Source organism: Callospermophilus lateralis, chromosome 8, assembly GCF_048772815.1.
Source record: "Callospermophilus lateralis isolate mCalLat2 chromosome 8, mCalLat2.hap1, whole genome shotgun sequence".
Lineage (NCBI taxonomy): Eukaryota > Metazoa > Chordata > Mammalia > Rodentia > Sciuridae > Callospermophilus > Callospermophilus lateralis.
Window position 1 is genome coordinate 78,255,379 of NC_135312.1, and position 17,970 is coordinate 78,273,348.

A 17,970-nucleotide genomic window follows, 5' to 3' on the forward strand; every position below is an offset into this window, starting at 1 on the left:
CCACTATCTTAATCCCTTAAAATTATATAAACTTATTATTCTATAATTTTATAGTTTATATGTCCAGCTTGAAGGGGAGGTGGGGCTAACATTTAGGTATTAGCAGTGCTGTCTGCCCTCCTTGTGGTTGTGGGGGAGAATAGTTCCTCCATATGAGTTATTCTCATATGTCATCATCTCCTCTTCTACTTTCAAGGACCCTTGAAATAAATACCCAATCAAATAATCCAAAATGATCTCTTCATTTTAACATCCTTGGATTAATAGGCTAAATTTAATTTTCAATCTTGTTTCTCTTTCGCCGTGTAAAGTGAACTATTTATAAGATCTGGGAAAATCTTTGAGGGGCCATAATTCTGCCTATAACAATGTTATAATTAAGCTCCATTTAATTTCTTTGTAGTACTGTATGTTTATATGTTCAAAACAGTAAATTAATAAGCCTTTGGAAATACAAAATTTAAAAGTTAAACATGTATCTAAAAGACAAAGAATTAAAAAAAATCCCTGAACTTTTAAAGCTCATTATTTATATGAAAAAAACTGTTTCAACTTTTTTAGTACTTACTGAAAGTTTGTCAGTATGTATGCTCTCTCTCGCTCTTTTTTTCTCTCTTATGCTCTAATGTCCCTTGAATCTCAGAATTGTTCATTATTCAAGTATCTTATAATAGGTTTCATTTTTGCACTAGGTTTTCTACGACTTACATAATGGGTGTTTAATACATGATTTGTGATTGATAAGTAGCTACAACACTAATCAGCAGCTCAAAAAGGAGATATTTAGAAAGTTATAATAATGCTATATCTAACTTTAATTAGTTTTCCAATTAAAAGTAAAAGTCATATTACTTTCCTCAGTGCAGCTTTCTAAGAACAATGAAAGATGCAAGGAAATGAACATAATAACAGCAAACCCTCAGGGAATCAAAGCTTCTTCCTAAATATAAAACTAACATGGAGTAAAGTTTAATTTTTTTTCTGATGATCTGTCAAGTTCACAAAGAATAATTACAAAATGTGAGGTTGAATGAGAAAAAGATTTAATTGTTTCTTGCCCAAGAGTTTTTTTTTATTTTATAAATGGTAACATTTAAAACAGAAGAATACAAATAAAATCTTGAAGTTTTATAATGAAAGATTTATTAACATTCAGAAACCACACCTTGTAACATACTCAGTAACCTATTAGCTCAAGCAATCCTTTTTTTTTTTTTTTGTTAACTTCTGTGGCAATCAGTATGATTTTTATAAATTCTTGCCATTTATCGCCTTATAGGTGATACTTAGATATATCAGTTAGGAAAAGTGTAAAACAATAAAGATCTGCAGTGTATCTAGTAAAATACAGTACTTCCTCTAGAAGCAGATTCAACTAATTCAATGACCTTGTAAAATGGTGTAGAATTTACACTTACTAGATCATATATTTCTTAAAAATATATTTATATTATACATGTAAAAGAGAAAATATGAAAAAATCAAAGACAATTTTTTGTACTTTGCATGCACATTAATGCATATTTAATGTGTAAACCTTTGTATAAAAGTACATATATTTTATCTACATTTACTTATTGACATACAGCATGTATGAACATTTCTTAAAATATTTGCAAATATTCTACTGTAAGAGTAATTACATGACTTTGACACACATATTGTTTTAAGAGTTTTATCACATTAAAAACTTCTAACATTTGCTAGGCTATTATGACCTATGAGTTGTTTACTCAATTTCCCCAAACTTGGACTGATGAGGAGATTAGAAATAAGAAACATAAAAATAAAGACAAGGACTCAATTAATAGATAAATAGCAGGGCTTGGTGGGTGAATCAGCCCCGGTGGAGTCTGATCTCTAACAAAGAGTGATGTTTCTGTGCTTTCTTTTATATTCAAACACATCACAGGGAGTTACTGTAAGAGAAACTTCTATAAAATAAAGAAAAGTGAGGCAGTGGGGAGCACAGTATAATTGGGAGCTTATCAACTTGTGCAATATTTCTTACTTCTCCATGCAGCTGGCACCTCAAGGCTTCTTGGGCACAGTGACATCTCTTGCATCCCTTGGCAGCTGCATTTGAATCTAGGGCTGTTTGAATCAATAAATTCTGTGGAAGACAGAATTCTCTCTGAGCAGAGTGTCAGCATAAACTGAGCAGTGTCAAATCTGTGAGATAGCACTAAGAGTTCTCAGAAGAGCAATGCCCCTGCCTTGAGGTGGCTCATCAAACCCAAAATTCATTCATGGCTCCTGACACTAGGCCCTAGTATGTGCCAGGTTCTGGGTTTAACCCTGTCACAAAACAAACAAACAAATAAATAAATAAGCAAGCTAAGAATTGTATAGGCTGATTCAGATTAATTATTTATCCTCAAATTGGATTTAATGACTATGACTTTATCTTTGATCAAAGTCACTGATTCATTTGATACCAGATAAAATTTGTCTAAATATTGACTCTTTCACAATACATATATTTGCTTTTTTTTGTCTAAATTACACTATGTCTTTTTTATTATTTCACCACAGTACTCAAAATTTTGTACAATAAAGTAAAACACAATTTTATTAATTCTTTGATAAAACAACATGCTAATTTTGTTAACAACACAAAATAACAAAGGAAAGATACTTTACAAATCGAGTGGAGGGAAGTAGGGTGTGGGTGGGAAGTGCTGGGGACTGAATCAGAGCAGATTGGTTTCCATGTTCTTGTGATTATGTCAAGGTGTACCTTAGTGTTGTAGCATAACTAAAAAGAGTTTAAAAAAAGTGGATCTAGAATTAATACAAGAGTGATTAATTATAATTCTTCTTTTGATAATATCCAGAGATAGACTCAACTATGTCTCAGTCATATGAATGAAATCAGTAGCAAAATAAATGATTGAGGATTCCTATATAAACAATGTTTCTCTTATTACATCTAGAAAAATGAAACTATGAATAATTTTTTATATTCTTTACTAGAGAAGGCAAATACTGTGTAATATAATGCCTCCAATTTTTATGATCTAAAATTCAAGATCTTAAAGAAATATTAACTTGTCATTTGAAACTGATTTCACAGACTTGATTCTTTCAGAAACTTGGAAAGTTATCTTAATGACAACAAATTTTGAATATCTTCTGAAATATGCACATGACAAATTTATATACAGAGTATTACTAAGTGTACTTTAAAAAATTCTTTCAGAGTTAGCTCAATATTAGAAATATGTCAGCTTTATTTGTATGATAGCACAAATAATTATAAATTCATACACAATAACGGAAGAATTTCTCATATATTCTTATTGAATTCTAGAAAGAGGTATTTATGGAAAAGTTAGTTGAGATTTTGTTTTCTAAATTCTAAAAATGTATTTATTTGTGCCAACTATAATAAAATGAACTAGACAAACAAGTTCATACAAGATATACTACAGATTACTTCTTTTCATTGCATTATTTTTTTTAAAGTTAATTCTTCTATCTCATTTCCCAAGAAAATTTGATGGATTATTCTCTCTTCTGTCTTATATGAGTCATTTATAATTTTTTCTCAATGTTTAAATTAGATATAATTATTCTGGCTATTGAGCTAAGCTAACTGCTATAAAATTTATCTTAGAACTTTAGTATAATATTAGGATTTGATTGAGTCCAGGATTTCCCAATAAGTGAGAGAGTATTATTTTAAGAGAAAATAAACTTATCAAATTTTGCCTACCTAGGCTAAGTTCACTTTCCTAAACACAAATAAGGACGTTAAAAGTTCTTTCACAATATGAGTTTTTTTGTATTTGAGCTATAAGATTGCTCTTGTGAGTTGTAATTCACTTTTTTTTTTTTTTTGGTGGTGCTAGGGAGTAGAACCCTGGGCCTTGTGCATGCAAGCATTCTACCAACTGAGCTATATCTTCAGCCCCTTTCTTTGTCTTTCTAAGTTCTCCCACTTCCCTTAGTTAAGTTTCCCTTCTGTATGACTTTATAGAAATTATCCTTCATCCCTTAATCATTACAGGTATTGGTTTGACCTCCAATACAAGCAGTTACCAAATGCTAACTTTTTTTTTTATGTAATATCATTTTTTATTTCATTTTATTCTTAATATACTAATATCAACTATATAGTATCATTGACCAATGCATACAGAAAAACTAACGATTTAGATATTAACAATAAAATAATGAAGTAAAATATTAACTTTGATGCCATCAAGGGCCTCAAGCAGGTCTGTTTATAGATCCACACTATCCAAAACTGGGCCACTAGTGATGTGCGGTTATTGTGCACTTGAAATAAATGTGGCCAGTTCTAATTGAGATGTGCTGAAGGTGGAAAATACACACATTTATAAGATTTAGTTATGGGGGGAAAAAGGAGAAATGTCTCATTAATGTTTTTCATACAGATTTAAGTTCATCTGTTTCATTTCACTTTTAATTAAATGGCTATGGCTCACATTTCTGTTGGACAACACTGTTACAGATGACCCTGTTTTGCAGACTAGAGTTATATTAAGCTCACTAGACCAACTTTATATAGTTTTTCTAGAAAAGACGTAGCAAAGGGCAGAAATTAGTTTTTCTAGAATAGAAAAGATGTAGCAAAGGGTGGAAATTGAGAGTACGAATCCGGGGAAAGAATCCTTTCTCTTGCTGATGCTCAAGGGGCTTCCTCCTCCCCTCCCCAGATTCCTACCTTAGTGCCACATAATCAGGCTGGCTTATTTTTGTTGAAGTATCTATGATCTGACAATTTTATCTAAGGGAACAAATGTCAAAAAGATATAAGAAAATTCTAGTTGCTTGCATACTTGATTTTCAGCAAGAAGCCAATTCTATACACTTCAAAATTTCCATGGAATGTGCCCCGCCAAGTTTTACACACCTTTTATTACATAATGGCAGGAATTTAAATTCTTTTTAATCTTAGAAAGATGGGCTTGTTAAGATTTGGTGATTTTTTTAAAACAAAATTAAAGATGTTTTTGTTTTCTGAAGTCAAAGTTTGCTGTTGGGTTTCTTCAGGTGAAGCAGAAGGCAGCTGGCTTAGTTGAAATGATGGCTTTCCTCCGGAAGAGAGTTGAGAATGATGAACATGTGCAGCGCGAGATTGAAAAAGTGTTCCATGAACTCCTCCTGTAATGCGAACCTCTCATTCAGGTTTACCTATTCAGTCTTGAGCTGTCTCAGGTGGCAGTGCTCATGGGGAAAATGCCTACTGGCTGTTCAAATCTGTGCAAACCCATCCATCTGAATCCCTTTCAATCCTAGCATTGGGTTGAAAATCTCTATACTAAAGAGCACATTTTGTAAATTTACTCTAATTACTTATACATGAGAATACATGAGAATGCATTTTAGCACATCATACATATGAGTATAACTTCTCATTTGTCTGGTTGTACATGATATAGAGTTACACAAGTCACGTAAATCATTTATGCACATAGGGTAATAATGTCAGATTCTTTCTACTATCATTCCAACCCCATGCCCCCTCTCCTCCCTTCACTCCTGAATACCACTATTCTCCCCCACCACCCCCTTGTTGTGAATTAGTATCAACCTTTGGCTCTTTGGGATCAGCTTATTTTACTTGGCAGAATATTCTCCAGTTGCATCCATATATTGGCAAATGCCATAATTTCATTCTTCTTTAAGACTAAGGAATATTCCATTGTGTATACATACCAATTTCTTTATCTGTTGAAAGGTACCTAGGTTGATTCCATAGTTTAGCTGCTACAAACACTGATGTGGCTGCGTCGCTGTAGTAGGCTGCTGATTTTAAGTCTTTTGGGTATAAACCTAGGAGTGGGGTAACTGGGTCAAATGGTGGTTCCATTCCAAGTTCTCTGAGATATGGCCATACTGCTTTCCATAGTAGTTGCACCCATTTACAGTCCCACCAGCAATATTTGAGTGTACCTTGCCAACATTTATTGTTGCTAGTATTCTTGATGATTGCCATTCTTACTGGATGAGATGTAATCTCAGTGTAGTTTTGTTTTTCTCTAATTGCTAGGAAGTTAGAATATTTTTTCCATATTTGTTGATTGTATTTCTTCTTCTGTGAAGTGTCTGTTCAATTCCTTAGCCCATTTATTGATAGAGTTATTTGGTTTTTTTTTTTTTGGTGCTAAATTTTTTGAATTCTTTATGTATCCTGGAGATTAATGCTCTGAGTTGAATGTGATAAATTTTTCCCATTCTGTAGGCTCTCTCTTCACATTGTTTCCTTTGCTGTGAAGAAGCTTTTTAAAGTTTGAGTCCATCCCATTTATTGACTTTTGATCTTATTTCTTTTATTCTGTGAGTCTTGCCAAGGTATTCAGTTCCTAAGCCGATATGGTAGAGATCTGTGCCTACTTTTCCTTCCAATAGGCGCAGGGTCTCTGCTCTATTGCCTGCAAATTCTTCTTCACTTCTATTAAAATGCAGCAGTGTATCATCCAACCCATAGAGGTCTATCAATTGAGTAAGGGTTATTTTCTTCTCTTCCGACATGAGTGACTGCAGCTCATAAAGCAACAGCTGGCTACAGTTTCTCCACTTTGATATTAATATCTCTAACTGAGACAGGTTATTCTTTGATCTATACATTTTGACTAGTTTTAGCCTCCGAAGCAGCTCTTCTTTGTCACGAACCTGCTTCACCAATAGTGCTTTTTCTTCATTTAATCCTTGTTTAGGTTTCTCAATCACAGAATCCACGGACTCAGATTTGCATGCACTGACATTCTTGACTGTATTTTTCAATTGTGCATTTTCTTCAGATTCACTGCCTTTGTGTTTAGAACTTTGAGATTCCAAACTGTTTTCTACTGTTGAAGATGCCGGTTTCTCCGAAAAATTCTGATCATTTTCTTTCTTCTCCACTTTAAGACGTTTTATCACACTGCAAGATTTAGATGAAATCCTTGTCTACTTTGTCTTTAAGTGTTGCACTTGTAGGTTCTTTTTGTGAACTATCCGAATCAGGAGATGGTGGATCCACAGAGTCTTGTGGAGTCCTAGCTTTATCTGGTGAACTTTGCATTGTGGAAATGAGATCTTTACCCTCTTCTGCATCCTTGTTTGTGTCCCCAGCACCGTCCTCCCGGTTGATTTTGGGCTTGTCTGGGCGCTCACCCTAGTATTTGCTTTCCTCAGACATGGCGGGACCCGAATTGAACAGCTCACAAACGCTCCAAAGGGCAGAGACCGCCAAAGAGCAGTGATGGGTTCCAACCAGTTAGCCAAATGCCAGCTAAAATGAAGACAACGGAACTTGCTGTGGCGCAGTACCGGAAGGAGAATGAGCCCCAAATGCTAACTTTTGATGGAGTGCAAATGGCTGGATATCTGAAAATTTGAAAGTGAACGTTTATAAAAAGGAGTAAATCCATAACCATGTCAACTATTCTCTCTGATATTGGATAGTAAAACAGATGAAGACAAAGTTTCTGTCTATCAAAGAGTGCTAGAAAGGGAAAATGTGGTTAATTTTACTTTCATAGCATTGTCTCTTAATCAATCTCTGTGATTTTTAAAAATATTTTGAAAATTGAGTTTATGTTAGTGTTTCTTCCTACTGTTTGAATTTATATGAACATGAATTTGCTCAGGAGCAAATATTCATGTACCAGGGGTTGTGATGTAACTTAAAAGACAATTCACTTTGCTGTCCTATCCTTGGAGCTCAATGTGTAATGCATCTAAATCTGCATACTCCAGTGACCATGTATCTAATAGTGAGGATTGACAGATGAAGGATTCTTTAGTGCAATACTGAAATTTTCAAAAAAAAGATATTATATGTATATTGCTCTCTTTGCAGTTATTTCTGGTTTTCAACTTAAGTAAATTTTGAAGTTTGAACTATATAGTAAGTGAACTATGCAGATAAAGGAAATTACCAGTATGACCATGCAATATATAGATTTTTTCATAAACATGGATATTTGTAAAGGAAATTTCTCATTAATACTAAACAAAATTTCTTTATTTGAGTTCATATGGTTTTATTTACTTTTGACATAATATATAGAATTTAAGTTTTAAACATAGTAGTAATTACATATTAGGAGTGTGAGCATTCTACATTTCTTTTAGACTTCAATGCTTTCTGCGACTTTATGGAGATTACATGACTTTAGCTACTTCAATAATTATCATTTTGTATAAATGATTTTATTACATCTTTGTTTAAATAAAATTTTCCATTTACTAATGTCCCAGATACAGTTTAGGAAAATTAGATTAAAAGTATACAGTGAGGCACTAGGAAGTCCAATGAGAATAATTTTTAGCTTAGGTTTTCAAAAGTATTTATACGTTTTTGCTGAAAATAAAAGCCTCTAAATATTACGACAATTGTCAGCCAGTGTTTATGTTATTATATTATTATGTGTTTATTTTAGAATATCAATTTTTATATTTTATTTAAGCTCTTGACTAAAAATGAGGATTTTTGCTTTAAAAAGTATGTTCAATGTACTAATGTAAATTTGTTAACGTGTTTTTCTTCTGCCCTTTCTCCACAGAAATATCCCTGATAATATAAGAGAACTGAATATAAAGGTCAACAAATACAAGTTGAAAATAGTAGCATGAAAAGAAGAAAAACAGCATTCTTCTTGTGTAGTCAGTGAAACTTTACAAAAGAAAAATGGTGATTGAATCAAATCCCAGGGACTCTCCTATAGGGTGGTTCATTATGCTAGGCATTGTGAGGCCTTACAGGAGTGGTGGAGAATGTCAGAATAGTGTCTCATTCACCTTCTGCTCAGGGATCCCTGTTGGAATTTCTTTGTTACCTTATAACATGGGAAGCAAATGTCTTCTTTATCTTGATTTCAATAGGATATCATTGCAAATGGGTAAAGTCTATGGATGCTTTTTTATAGTAGTTGACATTCTCACAATAATAAATGATTGATTCTTGGAATGTATATTTAGATTTTTTTTAACAGTTTTCAGCTATTGGAATAACAAGTTTTATGTGTATACCCTTATTATGCTTGAACACTATGTTTGCTTCAGGTTAGGACTAAGTTATTTTCATATTACACATCAAAATATGATACATCTTAATTTCATCTCTAAATAATGAATTGATATTTCATTGAATTTTCTATTTTAAATGCTGTCTGACATTATTCCTAAGACAATCTCAAGAACATTGCTCCTTTGCTATTCCCTAATACCAATTTTGAAAAACTACTCAAGTGTTTACACACAAATATTTGACAATTTCTGGTAATAGAAAATGTCACTACTTTCAGAAGAGTTTGTTAGGAAAATGGGCATTAAACTTGGAACCAATAAAAATTTCAAGGGTTTACTCGTATCTTCATTTTTTTAAAAAATGCCATAAAAATCAACAATTTGATTTTCACTTCGTTTTGCTTTATTAGCACAAGAACACTTTTTAAAGTTTTTTTTTTTTACTATTTTCTTCCTGAGTTATCTCATATATCTTAATAAGTTAAAATTTATCTGTTTATTTCTGTGTAAGTTTACAGTAAAACATAGTTATTTCTGTTAAACTAATACAGCTAAACTATCTGATCTTATGTATAGCTTTTTCTTTCTTTGAAATACATACTAAGTGTTTTAAATAGACTACTGATAAGGAAAATTACTTCTTTTAAAAACACCACTGATGTTTTAAAGTTACTTAAATGAAAATTATTATGCTGCAGAAATCTTAGTAAGTCACGTGGACACTGTTTGCTTAGGATCACTTGTTTGTTGTTTTGACCCTTCTAGCAATTTTTCAAATGAACACATTTCATTTCTGTTGTTATTTAGACCACAGATCTTATGACTTTGTCACAACTGACCTTCGGATAGATTTCTGTATTTTCTTGACATAAATATGCTGCATTTAGATATTCTACATTTTCCCCATATCTTCCTTATAGCTATTCTTTTGGGACCAAGTTCCAGGATTTGGTGGGTATTATAATGTGATCTTCTCACAAAGCAGTTTTGCTTAAAGTAGTGGGTTTCATCTTCTTTCCTCATTTTTTTATTCTTTTCAAATTCCTATGAGGTGTGATTGTAAAAAAAAAATTCCATAACTCAAGTACTGCAGTTCGTAAAATTAGATTAGTGGAGCAGAATGTCAGACTTTACTTTCAGATCTCACTGCATCTCCTAATTAATTCTGAATCAAGGTCATAACCCTGGTTTATCAGATCAGAATTTACTGGCTGAAGATTTAACTTTACAAACTATAGCAGTCTCTCCAAACTGACAATTATTTCCTAAGAAAACCAGATGCTATTTATTTTAATTATGCTACATATAAAAATATAGGAAACCAACTTTTCCATTAAAAGGACCTATTTGCAGTGCCTCTTTAGTGTCAATATTTAGCTATATAATTTATTGATGATTTAGTTTGGGGGACCTGTTGAAAGTAAGGTATGAAATATGATGATATTTTGATAGAATGCTTTTAGTAATAATTTAAATAAAAATCAAGTGACATGAAAAATAATGATTGAAATGATTTATCAACCATTATAGTGATATACAGAAAACCGCACTTCCATAAAAATTCGTTAAAGATGCAATCAGTTTCTGATTTTAAGTACGGCAATAGAAAGTAAGAATGATATGAAAAAAATGAGGAAATTGGAACATAATTATGTGCTAATGCTAAAACTGACTATTTCTGATGTTCAGAGAATTTATACACCACAAATTGAAAGACTTACCCTTAATTTTCAACAGCATAGGGATGCAATAGAAAGAATCATCCCAAATGATAGCTCAAGCTGCAGTTCATTGTTTCATTTTAGGTGAACAAAACTACTGGATAAGCAAGGATTGTGCACATCATTTATATAATTTCTGCATTTTCATGTGTCCCTTTTTACTTCTCTTTCAACTTTTTTATTTATAAGAGATATAGGTGGTAGATCTTTCCTTTAGAATTTTTTTCTAAGTAAGTTAATCTGAGTTTCAAATGTGAAATAAGATCCAAACCATTTCATCTATCCTTTACTGCATAATAAAATTTATATATCTTTCCTTAACAGTTCTAATTTATATAAGAGTTAACTGGGGAAGAAACTTATTACAATGAGTGGGAGGATGGTTAAGAAGATGTAAAATCTACATTTTAATACATGGTCACTCATCTGTTTCCAAAAAACATTTTGCCAATTTCCAGTGGAACATCTTTACTAAAATTTAGAATTTCTAAAGTTGAATTCATATTAAAATATTATTTTGTTGTGGTTAAGAATAATAAAAGCAGCTGTGTTAAGATTTTGGTCAATATCTATTTTTAAGATTCTGAATATAAGCATTATGGAATATTAGCTATTTTATCCTGGATTTAACCTCTCAGTTATGGTTTCCATATTTTCATAAGGAAGATAATAGTATCTGAGTTACAGTAAGTAAAATTGTTCTAATGAGTAGTATATGTGCATATTCCTTTAAATGAAACGTGTAAGTAAAAAATATCCTTGTTTGTGTAAAAGAAGCATCAAATATAATTCATTTAAAGGACAATGAATACACACAAAAAGTTATAATTACTAATCTAGTCACTTTTTTAGAAAAGTAAGTTTAATTTTTATAGCAGTTTTAGATTCATAACAAATTGAGGGGAAATTACAGACTTCTAGACACAACCCTACAAATACACAATCTCATAACTCTGATCATTCTGCAGTGTAGTGGTATATTTCTTATAATTGATGACTGTACATAACACATTGTTACCCAAATTTTGTAGTTTATCTATGGGTTCACTTTTGGTTTTTGCATTCTACAAATTTCAATAAATACATAATGACATGTACCAACCAGTATAATGGTACATAGAATAAGTTCATTATTATAAAAATTTTCCATATTTTACCTATTCATCACTCCCTTTCTAATAATCTCTGGCAATCACTGATTTTGCACTGTCTCCAGAGTATTGGCTTTTCCAGAATGTCATATTGTTGGAATTCTATAGTATGTTGGTAGATACATCTTGTTTGATTTTAGATAAGCTTTAAGAAATGTTTTCTTTAATTAGTAATATGCTTAAATTTTTCTCTATTTTCATAGTTCATTTCTTTTTAGCACTAAATAATATTTTATTGTCAAAAGTGTATCATGGTTCATTTATTCATTAATCTACTAAAGGACATACTGTTTTCTACCAAGTCTGGACTATTATCAATAATCCTGCCATAAACATCTTTGTGCTGATTTTTGTGTGGACATAAGTTTTCAATTTATTAGGGTAAAATCAAGTCGTGTGATTGCTGGATGATATGGATGGAGTATGATTATTTTTGTAGGTTTTTTTTTATAAGTTATTTTGTAACTGCTTAAATGTCTTCCAAGGTAGCTATACCATTGTACATTCATAGCTTCAATAAATGAGAGATTTCAGACATATCCTTGAGAATTTTTGGTGTTTTAGAAACATATAATTGCTCATATCAGGTTCTAAATAAAAATTAAACTTTGAAAGGAAGGGATAATTGAATAAGATGAAGTTTGGAAATATCTCATATACAAATTATTTATCCTCATTCATTCCAGGAAATTAAAGAACTTTATAAATTATTTTTAAAAATATTATACAGATTGTGTTTCTATAAACATCATTTTCTGCTTTATTATTGTGCATGACCACAGCCATTTTCCTTTTGCTAGAACACATAACAAATTTTTTGACAACTTTGGAGGTAAACTTATATTTCACAGAGAGAGAAGGATGCAGGGAGGGGGAGAGAGAGAGAGAGAGAGGTATTAATGATGAAAACCCTGAGTACAAACACTAGTCTTAATGATGTAACTGTGGGAGACCAACCTTAAGCGTGACTGAGTCACACTCCCCAGATGGGTGCTGAGGCGCTCAGTTGCAGAAATGTGGCAGAGCTTTCCCCACCCTTCTTGGGTGCGAGGGTCAGTGTCTTGTGCATAAGTGTGTCTTGCTATAGCCCCATGGGTGAAGCTACACTCACCTGTTCCTTTGTAATATAACCCGTTGCCCTGTTTAGGATAGAATCTTCCATGGAAGTGCCTTGTTTGTGTACCCTTCTCTTACTGTGCCCTTGGGTGTGGCCTACTCAGGTGTCAGTCAACCTGCTGACAGTGGACATCATGAAAATAGACTCAGCCCCCTGAAACCTGACCCCTTGCTTCATTTGAATAGCTTCTCCTCAATAAAAGGGGTCAGCACGTGCTCTCACTCTCTCTTTCTGCGGACCCTTAAGGTCAGAGGAGCTGTCACAGCAACCCCAAAGAAAAAGGTATTTGTGTCTCTTGTGTGGTTATTTTGCACAGCCCAATTCAGCCCAGTTCAACTGGAGTGACCCCTGAGCCTTTTAGTTGAGAGAACAGAAACCTGGCATGAAACCTAACCTTTATTTTCAACAGTGTAGGGATACAATAGATACAATCATCCCAATGACAGCTCAAGCTGTAGTTCATTGTTTCACTTTAGGTGAACAAACTACTGTTTTGATATACCAACTTTTGGCTAAATAATGGCCATCTCAAATGTCTGGCACCTACACATCTCTCATCTCCTTCAGAATATGAAGAAAAATATAATAATGTTTTGATTTCTAAGAAAAAGTCCATTGTATTAGTCAACTTTTATTCACCACTACCAAAACACTCAAAAAGAGCTACATAAAGGAGAAATTTTATTTTGCCTCTGGTTCCAGAGGCTTAGTCTATGGTCAGCCAATTCCCTTGCTATAGGCCCACAGTGAGGCAGAACAATCATGGCTGAAGGACTTGGTGGAGGAGCACTGCTCTATTCACATTAGACAGGAAGCAGAGAGAGGGGAAGGTGTAGATAAACCCTTTCATGGCATGCTTCCTATAACCCACCTCTTTCAGCTACATTCCATCTGCCTACAGTGACCACCCAGTCAGTCCATTCAAACTAGGATGAACTGTGAGGTTATAGTTTTCATAATCTAATCATTTCACCTCTGAATATTTCTGCATCAATATGGGAGTTTGTGGGGTCATTTCCTATTTGAACTATAAAATTCCATCCATGACCCCACAAAAATCATATCAATCTCACATTATAAAATGTGTTTAGTCTAATTGCAAGGACTCCATAGTCTTAACAATTCCTGCATTGCCCAAAATTCAATTCCAAAGTCTCCTCTGAGACCCAAAGCAAACTCTTGATTATGAGACCCTGCAAAATCAAAAGTTACATATATTTAGTACACAATGGCACAGAGTAAGCATTCTCATTCCAAAAGGGAGGAACAGAGGAATAAGAAGAAGGAATGGGACCAAAACAAGACTGCAATCCAGTTCGGGTAACATGACCTATATAACTCCATGTATAGCATTAGAATATATGGTGGCAAAATATATTTTTTTCCCCAAAGAGCATCCTCAACCCGCCCCTTTGTCCTTTCTAGTTTTAGCATACATGGCCTCTTTATAATCCTGGCTCTTTCTATAGTCATCAGCATATCTTTGCAAATAGTCCTTATTACTGTCATCTCTTAATTCTTGGGATCTCCATTTCAGCTTTGGCTTTACCTTCACAGCTTCAAGCATAAACCTCCCAGCTGCAGCCCTCAGGGATTCTGACCATGTATATTATGCATTAACATAGGTAATTTGGGGCAACACTTTATATCCAAACCATAGTGCCAATTTCTATAAACTTTGAACCAATACTCTTTTTCATAAGTCCAGAGTTTAGCTGATTTCAAGTTCTCTGTGAGGTTATTGATTTTTTATGTTATTACTCAGAATGGGTGCTCAGCTTCGTAAGGGAGATATTCTTTGCAAAAGTAGAATGTAAACTTTTAAATCCAAATATAACTACTATTTGGACAAATCGTCTATAGACATTTCTAATTTTATTTTGAGGATTCAAATCTTAAGCCAAATGTCATTGCCTGATAAATGGTATGATTTGGATTCCAAATGAACTGGGCTTCATAAGCATAAGACTCTTTGATATTAATTTTTGTGACAGTGACATAAGTTGCTATGCATCAAAGAATTTAAAACAATTTATTTAAAGTGAAACTGACAGCTTGTACTTTAATTGAATAACTAATATATCACACTGTCTTAGAAAGAATTTGAAAATAGCTATTTAAAATATTTAATTGAAATGACAAGCCAAAATCAAATTTTGTGTTTTATCAATATAACTAATTTATTATTTGCAATTAAAGAACATTTCATTAACTGAAAAAATTGAATTTTTAACTACACATATATATTAATATACATGTAATCAAGTAGTTTGGATTCTATGATTCAGCAGGTTTTGTCTACCTAAGCACAGTTCAAAGTTATCATATCATATATTAATAGAAAGCGGACACAATCTACATAGCCAATGAATTATAGACAATGAAGCAGCTGATAGTATACATCATGTAACATTGATAATGTAGTAATGTTTTATTTAGCTTAAGTCTCTGATGGGTTGTTTATTCTTTTCAATTCTTATTTATATTTAGGTTTTGACTATTACATAAAATATAAAAATTGAAATATTTATGAGACCTCATGTAATATTCCCATACATGTATAAACTGGGTAATGTTTTAATCAGGATAAATTTATCTATGAACTATGTCCTCAAATACATGTCTTAATCATGAAAGCTTTACTAAACTGACATCTAAGAAAGAAATTAAAAGATGAAGGGACATTAAACACACATTATTTTATTAGAGTTTCATAATATCATTTCAAAGGTATTAATGAAAGTATGTCATATAAATTCCAAGGGAGTACAGAGCAATGTTGTCATTTACTTTTCTGGGTGTTCATTCTAATTTTTATTACTGCATTTATGATAGTAAATTTTTACTGTTATACTGGTTTCTATAACTTGAACTCATGAGAAAAGAAATAGTACTTCAATATTGAAGGTTTAATTTTGTCCTTGAAAGAATTATATTGTCAGCCTAGTGTTTTTCTTTGTCTTCTTGTTTCATGGACACCTAGTTCTAATTAACATTTGAAAATTATACTGATATCCATCAGACTAGGATTTTTTGTATATCTTTCTTGTATATTTACATTACACACTCACACCTACATCATTATTTTGTACTAATGCTAAATGTGTATATTAATTTTAAATTGTCACATTTTGGAGATCCCTTTTCTCAGCTCATAATTGCCTTTATAGAAATTTGATGTTATTTAGCAAATGTTCAAAATTATAAGTGTTTGCTTAAGATACTTACATCATTTTCTGATTTAAAGAAGTTTGTATGTACTTCTTTTTTTCTTTGTTTTTACTGAACTAGATATCACTTGATTTTTTTTTTTTTTTTTGTATAATTTTAAAGTAATTACCTGTCCTGGAAATTATATTTCAGCTAAGTAAAAAAATATTATTAAAGTTTCAAGTTCACTTTTAATTTACCAGATTTAGTTTTTCTTTGTTCATTTGAAAATAAGAATTTGGGATATGGATATTGAAAAGAATAATAATAATAAAAATAAACTAATTTTGACTATTCATTCCTAGTGAGAGAAGAGGTTTTTACATATTTTAAATCATCTTTAAAATAATTCAATGAAGGGGATATTATTATTTTTCACATTTTACTGGGATTTTATGGATAATGAATTTGGAAATGGACTTGACTTTGCAGATTTAAAATTAAGATACTTCAGTTCTTGCTCTACCACCTAGGTTCTGAAACTCAGGTTTCATATTGTAAACTCAGAATATTGATGAATGTTTCATAAAGTTATTGTAATGATAGAATAAGCTATTTTGTGACTGGCATAATATAAACATTTAGTTAAAGGCAAATGGTATCATATGGCATAAATCTACCATGATATTGAGCCAATTTTCTTCTGTATAATTTAGATCCTGACCCAATTATTTATATTCCCTTTCATTCAAATTCATTTTATCCACATACTTTAAGGATACAAATGTATTTACATCTAATCTATCATATAACAATACTGCATTCAGTGTCTCAATATTACTGTTGAGTATTGAGGACAATCTTATTCCATTGTATTATATGTAATTTTGCCTTTGATATTTTGTTACCTTTAGGATTTCTTATCTTTATTCCTTTTAGTCTGAATATTTAGAAGAATAGTCAGTGAAATAATCACTTTTTATTTTTTGATGATGAACAACTGGTGGAATTTTTAAAAACTGGATAGAAGTACATTTTAAAAATATTTTCTATTTTTTTCTCTGTGCACTCTTGTTTTTTTTTTTTTTTTTTTTTGGTTTGTTTGTTTGGTTTTTTTGAGGGGGGTACTCAGGATTGAACTCAGGGGCATTCCACTATACCCCCAGCCCTGTTTGTATTTTACTTAGAGACAGAGTCTCTCTGAGTTGCTTAGTACTTCACTTTTTCTGAGGCTGGCATCGCTGGAGATCTTCCTACTTCAGTCTCCCAAGCTTCTGGGATTGCAGGCGCGCGCTACCATGCCCAACTTCTCTGTGCACTCTTTATAAATCACATATTAGTTGCAAATTCGAACTTCTACTGTAATATTCAGTTTTTCATTTTTGTTTCCCCTCTCTCTCTTTTCCCCTCTAATTTCTGGATGATAGTCCCAACATCATTAGGTTACAGGGTTTTATAAAATGTCATTTCATCTTTGACTGTTTAATCTTCATTTACATTAAGATATTAGAATTCTACTAAGGCTTTATGTTTGTGTGTTTATATGGAAAAGTCATTTTGTTAATGAAGATCTTTTGCCTACAATTGTTTATATCTGTAGGTTTGTATTTGTGAGTGTGTGTATGTGTATGTGTGTATGTGTGTGTGTGTGTGTGTGTGTGAGGGAGGGAGGGAGGGAGGGAGGGAAGAGAGAGAGAGAGAGAGAGAGAGAGAGAGAGAGAGAGAGAGAGAGAGAGAGAGATTATTTTTTGTTTGCTTATTTTAATCATTTTAGCTCAGTTGGTTTCTCAGAAATATATTGTAAAATATCTTACCTAAGAGTACATATCTGGCTACTCTGATATTG

At 32.3% G+C, this 17,970-nt stretch overlaps 2 pseudogenes; one reads left to right on the forward strand and one right to left on the reverse strand.

Moving 5' to 3' along the window:
* Positions 1 to 6,255: 6,255 nt before the first annotated feature.
* LOC143642058 (swi5-dependent recombination DNA repair protein 1 homolog pseudogene) lies at positions 6,256 to 7,036 on the reverse strand (annotated as a pseudogene).
* A 7,166-nt stretch (positions 7,037 to 14,202) lies between these two features.
* LOC143405729 (adiponectin receptor protein 1 pseudogene) overlaps positions 14,203 to 17,970 on the forward strand; it is a 31,676-nt pseudogene continuing 27,908 nt past the window's right edge.